The sequence below is a fragment of the Dermacentor albipictus genome, unplaced genomic scaffold, assembly GCF_038994185.2.
Source record: "Dermacentor albipictus isolate Rhodes 1998 colony unplaced genomic scaffold, USDA_Dalb.pri_finalv2 scaffold_146, whole genome shotgun sequence".
NCBI lineage: Eukaryota > Metazoa > Arthropoda > Arachnida > Ixodida > Ixodidae > Dermacentor > Dermacentor albipictus.
The window spans coordinates 35,001-47,500 of NW_027225700.1; the positions used below are offsets into that span (position 1 = coordinate 35,001).

The 12,500-nt window shown below is 55.2% G+C and overlaps 3 non-coding genes across 3 annotated transcripts in view; 2 read left to right on the top strand and 1 right to left on the bottom strand.

Annotated features, from left to right (window-relative positions):
* Positions 1-3,851: 3,851 nt before the first annotated feature.
* On the bottom strand, positions 3,852-4,043 carry LOC139053509 (U2 spliceosomal RNA). Its single transcript, XR_011510526.1, has one exon. It is a non-coding gene; the product is annotated as a U2 spliceosomal RNA (small nuclear RNA).
* A 5,358-nt stretch (positions 4,044-9,401) lies between these two features.
* Positions 9,402-11,216, top strand: LOC139053517 (small subunit ribosomal RNA). Its single transcript, XR_011510533.1, has one exon. It is a non-coding gene; the product is annotated as a small subunit ribosomal RNA (ribosomal RNA).
* Positions 11,217-12,453: 1,237 nt separating this feature from the next.
* LOC139053526 (5.8S ribosomal RNA) overlaps positions 12,454-12,500 on the top strand; it is a 153-nt gene continuing 106 nt past the window's right edge. Inside the window, exon 1 of the ribosomal RNA XR_011510541.1 lies at positions 12,454-12,500. This exon is cut by the window's right edge and continues 106 nt beyond it. This is a non-coding gene — a ribosomal RNA (5.8S ribosomal RNA).

Below are 12,500 nucleotides of genomic sequence, written 5' to 3' on the forward strand. Positions count from 1 at the left end.
TCAGCAACAATCCGGCGGTTTAAGCGCCGGGCATTTTTGCTCGCTACCTGGCTTAAGCGCCGAGCATTTTTTAGGCTTAAGCGCGGCCGCCCCGGCTGACGTGGTAGCGGACTTTGCGCGTGCAGCCTGATGTTCAGTCCCCATATATGGCTCAACCGCGGGCGGGGTGCGGCCGCCCCGGCTGACGTGGTAGCGGACTTTGCGCGTGCAGCCATATATGGCTCAACCGCGGGCGGGGTGCGGCCGCCCCGGCTGACGTGGTAGCGGACTTTGCGTAATGTTGCCCGTTGTTTCACAGCAAACGGGCGCCGCGAATTTCGTGCTTTCTTTCCAGTTTGGACATTTGTCTTCGTGTACGGGTGCTGCGTTTGAGGAGCTTTATAGAGCGTCTCAAGAAAAACAATTTGTTTGGAGCTTCACGTGTAAGAGGAGTGTCTCCCTAGTACGTGCCGGTTTTCCTTTTTTTTTTTTCCTCCCGATAACAGTACTCATGTGCCACTTGTGTCACCATGACATGATTTTTTTTGGGGGGGGGGTTCTCCCTTGATCCTCAAGCGAGTTTCACACATCACGCAGACGTCCGCATCTATCCAGTAATGATGCCATTTACAAAAATCTTAAACAACCGAGGCCCGCACCTGCTCAATCAACGCCAACTCAATTTAAGGAAGCTGATCGAAACCATCCAGTTTGGGAAAAGCTAATTTATGCAGTAGCATTCTTTTTATTATTATTGTGAGAGACGTGAAATACACACCACGAAATGAACGTCCGCTTGTTACCCTTTTGTTACTGCGGTGCGAAATCATCGCGCGTAATACCGATTCAATTTTGTCTTGTTTGGTGGTCTGTCAGCACTTTGTGTTCTTCAAGAAAATCAGCTACAGGCTTTTAAATTATGTGCGCGAAACTTTTCTCCATCTGCCACCCGGAACATATTTAAAGAAGAGAGAAAGCAGCCGGGGCCTTGAGATTTCGAAAATGCCGCGCTCTGAAATTTTCACATCAGCCATTGGGAAGATAATTATTATCCGTCACAAACAAAAAAAAAAAACAGCTTTGAAATGAGCATTGATAGTGGCCACGTTTTTTCGGGGCATGTCTTGATGAAATAATTGCAGTTCAGTTCGTTGGTTCAATTGCATTTGTTGGCTCCTTGCAGCATGTCTAGATTTCATCTTTTTCAGTATTCCTAGTGTTCTCATTGTAGTATGAATAACCTGCAGATTTTTCGTTGTTGTTGTTATGCGTTATACAATGCTGAGCGATGTTTTTCCTTTCCTTGAAGCTAGCCATAGAAGTATAAAACTTTCTATAAACTCATTACAATAAGAATCCAGCATACGGTTCATCATCGGCTCGATAAACGTTCGGGAAGTGGCGACTTTTAATGCCGTGATCATGAAGCTTAACAGCAGAGCGTGTTCATCAGATATGCCAGGGGTGACGTAACGCAAGGCGTGAATCGAATCTAAGATTGAAATGGCGTTCTGAATTCTTTTGGTTCCAGATAGAACAAACAAAAATATATAAAAAAAGCATGTCATTGATTGTCATTCAAACCTCAAGAGCGCGTGGAGAAAGTGTTCCGGTTTACATTCGGCAAATCGAAATGAACGGCTAAAATTAACCTATCGTCTGGTTTCATGCGGGAGATCACGTGCGCACGCAAATTTCTTCGTACGGGAATTTTATGAAGTGAAGGCGGCTACAGATCATTTCCTTTGTCTAGTTCATGTTCGTAGGCGCAAATTGCAAACGTAATACTTGGAGGAACGTTTCCACTAATCTACAGGGGCTCTCTCATTTCTCCGATTGCTCGCAAACACATTGCATTGCTAGTCGTGACGTTTCACAGTGACGTTTCACCATGCCCGTCGAAGTTGATTACCAGTACCGCGCCAGCGTCGACCGGCCGGCGAAGCGACGAACTCAGCAGCGCATGCGCGAGGCCCTACAACACCCCAACCGAGCTACCCTGCTTATCGGAGAGAGCGAGTGCGCGTGAACGCGGGCTCGTCTGACGATCTGGATTAAAGAAAAAAAAAAAGTGTGTCCGAGATATTGACAAAGACAAGTGGTCGCTGTCGCTCTGAGTCTTAGCGCGTTATAGAAAACGTGGGATGGCGGTGCTTCCTCGAGGGTCTAAAAGTACAATCTTCGAACTAGCGCTCCCGGCGGAACGTGGAGCTAGCATCCTTCTTCTTGGAACGGTTTGCAATGGACTGCTTGAATGTGCCGACCACGCGTCACGGGTCGCGTATAGAGCCAACGTTTGGCAAGAACGCGTCTAGCACAACCGATCGCGGTTGCGATAACCCATCGTTGGTAGCGAAAAAAAGAAAGAAAGAAAAAAAAAACACCTACCCGCAGCTTGTTAGCAGTAACCGTAAATGTGGTTCTAAATATAGGTTCGCTGGTCACTGAAACTTTCTCATAACGCACACCACTGTAGTCCAAAAAGAACAAAGCACGCACAATGGATATGATACAGCCGTCACCGCATGATTTCGCGTTTTCCTTATTGCATTACTTTCGTGGGCATGCGCGCTAGGGCCACGCAGGCCAGGAGGCAAGGGGAAAAATAAATAAGAAATGATACGCGATCCTCAGCATTGACTTGGCTGATGTGGCACTCGCATTTATGTTCTTTACCTTAGGCGAGCGCAACGCGCCAACTGAACTCCAATTTCCCATAACGGAAATTCGTATTTGGCCATTTGGTTGTATTTTTGGCTGATGTTCGCGTTTTTCGCCCGAGCATGCGCTTCACTGCGCCGCTCGTTGCCCCTTCAATGCGGCTTCACTGCCCTGCAGGCGTGTTCTGCGTCAAGCCGAACCACCAGGCAAAAAGCCTGGGCGCCGCCATCTTGTTGAGAGCGGCGCCGGGGACACAATCGCGCCTAGCTCATTGAGTTTTCCCCCAAAACTGAACGAAATAGCCTTATTTAAATGAGAAAGATGCCGCGAGTGCCGCAACGAAGGACCTTAAGGATTACCGAAGGGTAACTGAGGGCGACGCGACGAGCTTTGGAAAGAAGAATGATGGGTGTAGCGCTACGGGGGATAAGAATAGAGCAGATTCGGGGGGTGAGCGAACAAACGCGAGCTAATGACACCTTAGTTTAAACCAAGAAAAAGAAATGGGCGTGCGCAGGGCATGCAATGTGGGGGGAAGATCATCAATTAAGGGTTACCGACTGAATTCCAAGAGAAGGGAAGCGTAGCACGGGGTGGCGGAAATTTAGGAGGGCAGATTAGATTAGGAAGGGCGCAGGCACTAGACGGCGACCGTGACCGGGCTTACACGTGACCGGGGTGCTTGGAGAATAATGGGAGAGGTCTTTGCCCTGCAGTGGTCGTAGCCAGCAGGATGATGATGACGAAAAGGTAGCAACAGGTATTCATAACATACAGGTTGGAAAGCTGAGGCACCTCTGAACCCTTGAATATATTTCGCCACACTTGGCCATACGACAAGTTTGTTTTCGAGGCGCTCGGTCCCACTGCAGCGAAAATGTTGCCGGAAATCGGGCACTCCATTTTTGTTTCATAGGGAACCTTTCTTCCACTAGGGCAGCGGATTTTCGCAGGGCGAGCTTGCTGTCGTTTACGGATCAAAGCGATAGTGAACTCCAAAATGCAGTGTTGGCTTTGAGTGGGACTTACATTGATTGCAAAACCCACGGCTAATCACCCTTCCCCCCCCCCCCCCCCAAGTGGCTCATTACAGCAGACAATCGTTCAGAAACACCGTCATCGTTGCGTATAGTATGGGAATGGTGCGTGTCACGTGAGTGCTCGCTTCGAGCTTGTGTTCTTCATTTTGATTGAATGAAGTCTCACCTAAGTGAGCGGGGGCCGATCCCGGAGGTAGTGCAATACCGGGCCGACCTGCGGCGGAGGTGAAGCAGGCTTCAAGCACTCCGCCAACTTCCAAAAATAGGTTTAATATCGTGGGTCCATATAGAACCCGTATCAGATATTAAGCTGATAAGAACAGATACTACACTTTGATCTTAGCCAAAAGGCCGAGAAGCGATGTCTTTCACTTCACTCCATTGTACCACTGCCTTGTGGGTGCCCTGGCGACATTGGTAACCTCAGCAACAGCGTGGGCAATCTTATAAAACCCAGCCCGTCTAGAGACTCTATGCTCTCTATCTCGCGAATCAACTCGCGACGCCTCAGTCTTTCACTGTTAACGAAACGCCGTCGCGTAGAAACGAGACCCGAGCGCAAGCTTGTTCGCAAGGCAAAACCAACGAAGGCAACCTCGTAGAAAACGGAACAGGCGAGCGGAAAACACGCGCAAGGGGAATGCTTACTTCCGTCTGAATGCGACCGCTCAAGGCGGCTTTCTTTGAGGCCTTCGTTTCAAGCCCGTGCGCAAGTGTAATACACTACGCGCATTTCCCTCATTTCCTTTTATTTACCGCAAGGCCCACTGAAAGTTTTCATACGGCACAGGCCGGGACGGATTGCAACGTGTCGATTCGACCGCTAGAATTAGGTAGCGCGCCTCATGTACGAATGAAAGAGAATGAAAAAAAAAAAATAAATAAATATAGAAAAGGCTGCGCACTCCTTCCAACCGGAAACATAGAGGGCAGGAAGATCGCCATGTGGAGCACAGGTGTTGTTAAAAAAGAAAGAAAGAAAGAAAGAAATAGCGCTACCCCATCATCTTTACCGTGTGCGTGTATACACACACACGCACACATATGCACGCGCACGCACGCGCGCGCGCGCACGCACACACACACACACACACACACACACACACACACACACATACGCACACATGCTAGCATAGCTTAAGCACAGCTGGAAAGCTCAGCCTTGCGCAAGAAAAAAGGACCACGCCCTTTCGCAAGCCCCTTTGAAACTTTTAAATGAGAAACATGTGTACAGCGAGGTCGTTCGAAACTGGCGCGAAAACGCATCCGCGCCATCTGTGTGCGGAACTAGGAAAACCTACGGCCTTCGCCATACAGAAAGAAAGGTAGATGGCGCGAGCTAACGCTCCGTTGCATACTAAGAACGAGAGCTAGTGAATAATGGCAGAAACGTCTTGGGAAGAGAGAAAAAAACAACAACAACAAAAAAAAAGAAAGACACGCAAGTTGTTGGCTCGCGCAAGCATTCTATTTTACAGCGAGTAAAGAGCATAGCAACTTCTCACAAGAGCAGCAAGAAAGACAAGAAGAACGTGAGAGAGGGGGAGAAACAGGCGCGTTTCTTTGGAATGCAGAGCATGCTGCACACACTATGAAGTGCCAAAGAGACGGGGAAAGCAGATGGCGCGATTGTGTATGTCCTCAAAGCTTGAAAACAATTTCTAAACTACAAGGTGTGCCGAAGTCCGCCTACTCTCATCAGGTTGCTCCCGCCTCCAATTGCATTTAAATTAAAATTACAGTCGCCTCAGAGGCAGAGAGAGAGAGAGAGAGAGAGAAAATGTGTACACTTGCTTCGCGCAGCTGCACCCGTTCAAATTTTACAGCAACAAGAGCACTCCCGCAGGCACAAAGTCCGCTGCCGCGTCCGCCGGGGCGGAATGCACTCGCTTCCGTAAATTGTCGTGCGGCAGACTGCTGCATCGTAGCACACCTGAAACCGCGCAGACGTCAGCGATCGCCGCGAGATCGCTGCGAGCGCTAAAGTCCGAAACCACGTCCGCCGGGGCGGCGGGAGCTCGATACCCCTTCACGAAACTTCTGCGTGTACACCGCCGCACGGCCACGGCGGAGTCGCTGGCATCCTGCGCGCAGTTGCATTGCGTCGCGCCGGGAATCGTTGAAGCCCCACGCAGACGTCGGCGTCGGCCCCGACCTGGCTGCGAGCGCTCGAAGAGACCAAGTCCGAAGCCACGTGAGCCGGGGCGGTGTGAGCGCGACTAAGTCCGAGACGACGTCAGCCGGGGCGGCGTGAGCGAGACCAAGTCCGAGACTACGTCAGCCGGGGCGGCGTGAGCGAGACCAAGTCCGAGACTACGTCAGCCGGGGCGTCGACTAAGTCCGAGACGACGTCAGCCGGGGCGTCGAGCACGCCGCGGTCGCTTTTCCCACTCTTACTCGAAAAATGGCGAAGGGGCCGCGCTAGCGTGCCTTGAATCGGTGAGCGGCGGTACCGCGGCGATCGCGAGAGCTCAAATCGGCCGTGCCAAGGCCAAATATTGGCGCTCGGCTCGGCGCAGTACGCCGCCTTGTCGCACGAGTACGGCCCCGTGGAGGTCTGGTCACTTATCGCTGCTCTTATAAGGGGCCGTACCGCCCTGGCCGACGTTGTACCGTAGTGCCGTTTTCGGCTTGCGCGTGTTCGTGGTGGTGTCCGCGCACCGCTCCGCACTCGAGAATCGTGCCCACGACGACGCGAGCGCTCGGAAGAGACGCAAGTCCGAAACCACGTGAGCCGGGGCGGTGTGAGCGCGACTAAGTCCGAGACGACGTCAGCCGGGGCGGCGTGAGCGAGACTAAGTCCGAGACTACGTCAGCCGGGGCGTCGACCAAGTCCGAGACGACGTCAGCCGGGGCGTCGAGCACGCCGCGCGCGCTTTTCCCACTCTTACTCGAAAAATGGCGAAGGGGCCGCGCTAGCGTGCCTTGAATCGGTGAGCGGCGGTACCGCGGCGATCGCGAGAGCTCAAATCGGCCGTGCCAAAGCCAAATATTGGCGCTCGGCTCGGCGCAGTACGCCGCCTTGTCGCACGAGTACGGCCCCGTGGAGGTCTGGTCACTTATCGCTGCTCTTATAAGGGGCCGTACCGCCCTGGCCGACGTTGTACCGTAGTGCCGTTTTCGGCTTGCGCGTGTTCGTGGTGGTGTCCGCGCACCGCTCCGCACTCGAGAATCGTGCCCACGACGACGCGAGCGCTCGGAAGAGACGAAAGTCCGAAACCACGTGAGCCGGGGCGGTGTGAGCGCGACTAAGTCCGAGACGACGTCAGCCGGGGCGGCGTGAGCGAGACTAAGTCCGAGACTACGTCAGCCGGGGCGTCGACCAAGTCCGAGACGACGTCAGCCGGGGCGTCGAGCACGCCGCGCGCGCTTTTCCCACTCTTACTCGAAAAATGGCGAAGGGGCCGCGCTAGCGTGCCTTGAATCGGTGAGCGGCGGTACCGCGGCGATCGCGAGAGCTCAAATCGGCCGTGCCAAAGCCAAATATTGGCGCTCGGCTCGGCGCAGTACGCCGCCTTGTCGCACGAGTACGGCCCCGTGGAGGTCTGGTCACTTATCGCTGCTCTTATAAGGGGCCGTACCGCCCTGGCCGACGTTGTACCGTAGTGCCGTTTTCGGCTTGCGCGTGTTCGTGGTGGTGTCCGCGCACCGCTCCGCACTCGAGAATCGTGCCCACGACGACGCGAGCGCTCGGAAGAGACGAAAGTCCGAAACCACGTGAGCCGGGGCGGTGTGAGCGCGACTAAGTCCGAGACGACGTCAGCCGGGGCGGCGTGAGCGAGACTAAGTCCGAGACTACGTCAGCCGGGGCGACGAGCACGCCGCGCGCGCTTTTCGCACTCTTACTCGAAAAATGGCGAAGGGGCCGCGCTAGCGTGCCTTGAATCGGTGAGCGGCGGTACCGCGGCGATCGCGAGAGCTCAAATCGGCCGTGCCAAGGCCAAATATTGGCGCTCGGCTCGGCGCAGTACGCCGCCTTGTCGCACGAGTACGGCCCCGTGGAGATCTGGTCACTTATCGCTGCTCATATAAGGGGGCCGTACCGCCCTGGCCGACGTTGTACCGTAGTGCCATTTTCGGCTTGCGCGTGTTCGTGGTGGTGTCCGCGCACCGCTCCGCACTCGAGAATCGTGCCCACGACGACGCGAGCGCTCGGAAGAGACGGAAGTCCGAAACCACGTGAGCCGGGGCGGTGTGAGCGCGACTAAGTCCGAGACGACGTCAGCCGGGGCGGCGTGAGCGAGACTAAGTCCGAGACTACGTCAGCCGGGGCGACGAGCACGCCGCGCGCGCTTTTCGCACTCTTACTCGAAAAATGGCGAAGGGGCCGCGCTAGCGTGCCTTGAATCGGTGAGCGGCGGTACCGCGGCGATCGCGAGAGCTCAAATCGGCCGTGCCAAGGCCAAATATTGGCGCTCGGCTCGGCGCAGTACGCCGCCTTGTCGCACGAGTACGGCCCCGTGGAGATCTGGTCACTTATCGCTGCTCACATAAGGGGGCCGTACCGCCCTGGCCGACGTTGTACCGTAGTGCCGTTTTCGGCTTGCGCGTGTTCGTGGTGGTGTCCGCGCACCGCTCCGCACTCGAGAATCGTGCCCACGACGACGCGAGCGCTCGGAAGAGACAGAAGTCCGAAACCACCTGAGCCGGGCCGCGGCGGGAGCTCGACGCCCGTCACGCAACTTTGGCGTACAAGCCACCGCACGGCCGCGACTGAGTCGTCGCCACCGTCCGGCTGGCTGCACTATAGCACGCCGGGAACCGGGAAAGAACCGCGCAGAGGTCGTCGTTTTGCCGCGGCGTTGGCGCGAGCGCGCGAAGAGACAAAGTCCGAAACGGCGTCAGCCGGGGTGTCGAGCACGCCGCCCGCGCCGGTCGCACTCGTGCTCGGAAACGGCGAAAGGGCCGCGCTAGCGTGCGGCCCCGTAGGGGCACAGAAAGGCGATTGTTCTGGAAACCGCGCTGTCCATAGGCGAGAGATTGCCGTTCGCGCATTCGGTCGACGCGCTGCGCTTTCACGACTTCGGCATTGCGCTGCCGACGTAAGCTTTCCATCTCGCTCGCGGCGCTGCGAGGCGGCACGATTTTCGCCAAACGCTCGTCGAAAGTGGCACGAGTACGGCCCCATGGAGATTTGGGAACTTATCGCTGCTATTATATGGGGGTCCCAGAGAGCAGTCGCCCCCAAAAGCGACCTGGGTGTTTGATATGCGGCGGGCTTCGTGCCCGTCAAGCGTGTCCCCGGTATCGCTCCCGTGGATCCCACAGCTGACGTCTGCAGCCTCATCCGCTTGATGCGTTAGGGGCTGGTTGTCGGACGACGCTTTCTCCACGATATCGAGTTGTGTTCCGCATCGTCCTCGGACGAGTCAAATGCGAAAGCGCCGAAGGCGCGGGCGTGACCCGTCGCCTGGCGGCTTTGCCGTCTCGGCTACGTTGCAAGTGTCGGTCGGTCCACCTGTGCTGCGGGCTCAAGAGAAACCGCAAGCCGTGATCGAGTCGACACAACCAGTCTATCGAGAATGTTGCGTGCTTCTTGCCGCGTGGCGATACCCGGCCCTTCGGGGAGGGCGCCGTAGCGAGCTCGAACGCCGTCGTCTCGGACTGTGCAAAGTGCTACTCTTTGCAAGAACGAAGCGTGCTGGGGCGCCTGAAGGTGGCCTCGGCATCGCAAAAACGGCGTCCGGCCTGCTTGACAGGCGGGACGCGCAGTTGAACGATTACCTGGTTGATCCTGCCAGTAATCATATGCTTGTCTCAAAGATTAAGCCATGCATGTCTAAGTACATGCCGAAATAAGGCGAAACCGCGAATGGCTCATTAAATCAGTTATGGTTCCTTAGATCGTTTCTTCCTACTTGGATAACTGTGGCAATTCTAGAGCTAATACATGCAGTGAGCCTGAAGCCCTTTGGGCGACGGGTGCTTTTATTAGACCAAGATCGATCGGGTTTCGGCCCGTATTGTGTGGTGACTCTGGATAACTTTGTGCTGATCGCATGGCCACGAGCCGGCGACGTTTCTTTCAAGTGTCTGCCTTATCAACTTTCGATGGTAGGTTACTTGCTTACCATGGTTGTTACGGGTAACGGAGAATCAGGGTTCGATTCCGGAGAGGGAGCCTGAGAAACGGCTACCACATCCAAGGAAGGCAGCAGGCGCGCAAATTACCCACTCCCGGCACGGGGAGGTAGTGACGAAAAATAACAATACGGGACTCTTTTGAGGCCCCGTAATTGAAATGAGTACACTCTAAATCCTTTAACGAGGATCAATTGGAGGGCAAGTCTGGTGCCAGCAGCCGCGGTAATTCCAGCTCCAATAGCGTATACTAAAGCTGCTGCGGTTAAAAAGCTCGTAGTTGGATCTCAGTTCCAGACGAGTAGTGCATCTACCCGATGCGACGGCTCGGACTGAACATCATGCCGGTCCTTTCTTGGTGCACTTCATTGTGTGCCTCGAGAAGGCCGGTGCTTTTACTTTGAAAAAATTAGAGTGCTCAACGCAGGCGAGTCGCCTGAATAAACTTGCATGGAATAATAGAACAAGACCTCGTTTCTGTTCTGTTGGTTTTTGGAATACGAGGTAATGATTAAGAGGGACAGACGGGGGCATTCGTATTGCGGCGCTAGAGGTGAAATTCTTGGACCGTCGCAAGACGAACTACTGCGAAAGCATTTGCCAAGAATGTTTTCTTTGATCAAGAACGAAAGTCAGAGGTTCGAAGGCGATCAGATACCGCCCTAGTTCTGACCATAAACGATGCCAACCAGCGATCCGCCTGAGTTACTCAAATGACTCGGCGGGCAGCTTCCGGGAAACCAAAGTGTTTGGGTTCCGGGGGAAGTATGGTTGCAAAGCTGAAACTTAAAGGAATTGACGGAAGGGCACCACCAGGAGTGGAGCCTGCGGCTTAATTTGACTCAACACGGGAAAACTTACCCGGCCCGGACACTGGGAGGATTGACAGATTGAGAGCTCTTTCTTGATTCGGTGGATGGTGGTGCATGGCCGTTCTTAGTTGGTGGAGCGATTTGTCTGGTTAATTCCGATAACGAACGAGACTCTAGCCTATTAAATAGGTGCGGGGTTCCCAGCACCTTACAACCTTCTTAGAGGGACAAGCGGCTCCTAGCCGCACGAAACAGAGCAATAACAGGTCTGTGATGCCCTTAGATGTCCGGGGCCGCACGCGCGCTACACTGAAGGAAGCAGCGTGTCTTTATCCCTGTCTGAAAAGACTGGGTAACCCGTGGAACTTCTTTCGTGATTGGGATAGGGGCTTGCAATTGTTCCCCTTGAACGAGGAATTCCCAGTAAGCGCGAGTCATAAGCTCGCGTTGATTACGTCCCTGCCCTTTGTACACACCGCCCGTCGCTACTACCGATTGAATGATTTAGTGAGGTCTTCGGACCGATGTCCGGCGCGGCCTTTCGGTTGCGCCGGTCTGTTGGAAAGATGACCAAACTTGATCATTTAGAGGAAGTAAAAGTCGTAACAAGGTTTCCGTAGGTGAACCTGCGGAAGGATCATTACCGGATTGTTCGAGGGTGACGAGCGCCATTGTTTCTACCCCGTGTGGGTGAAGCAGCTCGCTGCGCCCGACGCTTTCCGCCGCTGGCCCCGCTTGGACGCGGGGACGGCTATACCCGAACATGCCGGGGATTGCCCGAATTTCGAAGGGCGCCCCGTGCCAAATTTGTTGCGCCCAGTGGACGCCGGCTGCAACCTTGGACGGTTGGCTTGGCCGCGCCCGCGGGTAGAAACGGCGTAACGCACACTGTTGGGTGGGCTTTCTGAAGTCCGCCTCGGCACTCTTGCGCGGAATGGGAGTAAGACGACCCGACCTGCTGCTCTTGCCCAGTACGAGGGGAACGGCGAAGCGTGCGGTCGGTCAAGGAACTGACGGTCGAGAGCTAATGCCGCTGCCGCTTAGTACACACGGAACCGTGGTGCGAGCGCTCTCCCGTCCTCCGCGGCAAACGCTGCCGAGTCTGAAAAGGCTGGCGGCTGCCGGTCGCTTCCTGCGGCGAGTGTGGAGTAACGACCCGACTTTGTTGCTGCCCAAGTACTAAAGGAACGGTGCGGCGCTCGGTCGGTCATGGAACCGGCGGTATTGAGGGTGCGGCTGCCAAGTACGGAAGGAACCGTGGCCTAAAGCACTCTCCCGTCCTCCGCGGCAAATTCCACCGCGCCCGAAAGGGCCGGAGGCTGCCGGTCGGCTCCCGCTCGTGACGCGCGAGGTGTCGAGTTCGCGGTTCAATGCGACGACGTCTGCAGGCTATTTGCCCGCCGCCGAGGGAAAGGCGGCGTTGCTGCGAAGTACCGAAGGAAACGCGGCTTTGCTACGTCGGAAGCGTTCTGCGGTTTGCGGACTTGTGCGCTTTGGGAAGGCGCCGCACGTCGAAAGAGGAAGTACGGACAGACGAGGGACTGTAATCCCGTATTCGAACGCACTTGCGGCCAGGCCCTTGCTGGCTTCGTCTTCCGCCTCAAGTAGACTTGTTGTGGCTCCGGCGCAGAGAGCCGTCCCTGGCACTGGCCGAGTGGCTTTGGAGAGCTGCGCGAGTACGCGCGCGCCAAGCTCTTGTCTTTCGTCTCGAGTAGGCTGTTGGATCAGCAGCGGTCATGCGGAAACGCGTGACCGCCGAACGAAAGAGCGAAACAGGAGTAGCGCACGCCGAAAGGCGCTCTTCGAAACCACACACAGGGAGACGCCACGTGCCTGAAACACTGGTTGTACTGTACTGAATTGAACAAACTATTTTTCACGACTCTAAGCGGTGGATCACTCGGTTCTCGGGTCGATGAAGAACGCA